The sequence below is a fragment of the Grammomys surdaster genome, unplaced genomic scaffold (genome assembly GCF_004785775.1).
Source record: "Grammomys surdaster isolate TR1022 unplaced genomic scaffold, NIH_TR_1.0 221, whole genome shotgun sequence".
In the NCBI taxonomy this organism is placed as follows: Eukaryota; Metazoa; Chordata; class Mammalia; order Rodentia; family Muridae; genus Grammomys; species Grammomys surdaster.
The window spans coordinates 1,369,359-1,372,048 of NW_021604666.1; positions in this window are offsets into that span (position 1 = coordinate 1,369,359).

Genomic DNA, 2,690 nt, shown 5'->3' on the forward strand with positions numbered 1-2,690 from the left:
GGCACACAGCACTGATTGTTCCCAGACCTTTATAATCAAGAAGATGCTGCCCATTCATTCTTCTTCCTCAGGTAACCCTTCCTAGAAATACCCTCTCAGACACATCCAGAAGTGTGTCTCCTACTTAATCTGTGGTCCTGTCATATTGACATCAATACCAACCATCAGAGGCCATGTGGCAACAGAGGAAAAAGAGCAAGAGTCATAGGAAAGAAGTATACAGAGACAGTAGCAGTATCCTGAAGGCTTCCTGCTTGACATTCCTGACAGAAAGCCAGCCAGTGTCCTTTAGGCAACACTCTGTCCAGTAAAGGTCCTCAGACATAGCAGGGAGTTGGCAATGCTGCTGGGGAGCCATGAATTGGGGCCACTAGGCTTACATTCAGAGCACATCTTCTCAATGATGCAAAAACCCAAGTGATTCACCTTTCCATGGGCCTGACAGCCATCAGTGAATTTACATTTTTCACAACCATTAAGTAATAAAACACCAGTCTGTTATCCAAAGCAGCATAATAATTCCAGCATCCTCTTCCTAGAGGCATTTCTAGAACATTCCACAGACCATGACAGTCTGCAGCAGTTTTCCCCTTAACTAGGATTTGCCTGACCTCCTTCCTCTGTGAGCTGGTTCTCCATCCTCACAGCTGTTTGGATTATGTAAGTCATTACACGAACTTATTGTAGCCAGAACAATCGCTGGCTTTTCCTTTCTCTTTCAATGCCAAGAAGAACAGGAGCCTTCTTTGTCTAACCTTCAGAGAAGCCTTGACGTGGGCGTATCTTGGTCTGTTCAGGCTGCTATAAAAGAGTACCTTAGATTGCATGGTTAGTGTGAACAGAAAGTTCTCACCCCGGAAAAGGCTGGAAAGTTCAAGATCAAAGTGGCAGTGTTTCTGTGGTTGGGGAAGGCTCACATCCCACTTTGTTAGAATGTGACCTTCTTCGTGTAACATCAAGACACAAGGGGAAGAAAGTAAGTGAATTCCCTGGAGTCTCTTGTTCGTATGCCTGTGTGTGTATGTTCATGGTATACATTTATGCATGTGTGTTCAGTACATGTGCACATGATGTGTATGCATGTGGAGGCCAATGGATAACTTTAGGTACCATTCATCAGATGCTGTCTACCTTGGGTTTTGAGACAGCCTATTCTAGCCTGTGACTCACCAAGTTGGATAAATGGCATGCCAGCATCTTGAGGGATCCACCTCCCCAGAGATGGGATGCAAGCATAAGACACTACACCTGACTGTTTTTGTGTAAGTTCTAGGGTCCTCCTGCTTACAAGGCAAGCACTTTACTAAATCAGCTGACTCCCTAGGTCCCTAGAGAATTTTGTAAGGCTACAAACCTCAGTCATAAGCATTCTCCCCTCATGACATAAACACCATCCTGAAGCCTCGATTCCAAATCTCAATAAATTGAAGACTGAGTTTGCCATATGGTTTATGGGGGGGAAGTACAGTGCGTGCATCATACGCACAGATGTGCTATCCATCCAACTGATGTGCTGTCCGATCCAACTGAAATGACAACAATGAAGATATTGGCCATAAGAGAGAGTGTAAATAGCCAGATCAGAGGCTGCACACCCTTAACCCCACCACTTAAGAGGCTGAGGCAAAAGAATTCTAAGTTTGAGGTCTGTCTGTACTGAATGAAGCCCAAGTTCTAGGTCAAGCTGGGGTACATAGTGAGACTGATTCAAAACACACAGAGGAAAAAAAAGAGAAAGTGGGAGGGAGAAAGTGGGGAGAGGGAAAGAGAGCTGAGAGGATGGGGGTTTACAGGAAGTATCCAAGCTCTTTTCTGTAACTCGTGACCCCCGTTACCAGCAGGATTTATTTACTTTGGTAATATTAAAATGTTTAAGTGGAAGAAGGGATTTGTGAAGCAATTGCATTGGTGAAACTGTTAAACGCTGTGAGTGGCACCTGAACTGACCTTGAGTCTAGAGAGAGGACAGCCTTGGGCTATTTGAATGAGAAGGATGTCTGCTCAAGTTACTGTTCTCTTCACCGTAGAGGCCAGCCCTGGACCATTTGAAAACATAAAGGATGTCTACTCTAGTTATTTCTCTCATCACTGTGAGAGAACAACTGACAAAAGCAACTTAAGGGAGGAGCGGTTTATTCTGGCTCACAGGGTGAGAGCGCACAGTCCATCATAGTGGGGAAGGTGACTGGTCACATGGTGCCTGCTGTCAGGAAAGAGCAACAGATGAATGCTTGTGGTCAGCTGGCCTTAGCTTTTTATGCAGTCCAGAACCCCATCCCATAGGATGGTACTCTACACTTAGAATGAATGGTATTGCCTACACTTAGAACGGATGGTACTCTACACTTAGAATGGGATGGTACTCTACACTAAGAATGGATGGTATTCTACACTTAGAATGGGATGGTACTATACACTTAGAATGGATGGTACTCTACACTAAGAATGGAATGGTACTCTACACTTAGAATGGGATGGTACTCTACACTAAGAATGGGATGGTACTCTACACTTAGAATGGATGGTACTCTACACTAAGAATGGATGGTACTCTACACTTAGAATGGGATGGTACTCTACACTAAGAATGGGATGGTACTCTACACTAAGAATGGATGGTACTCTACACTAAGAATGGATGGTACTCTACACTAAGAATGGGATGGTACTCTACACTAAGAATGGATGGT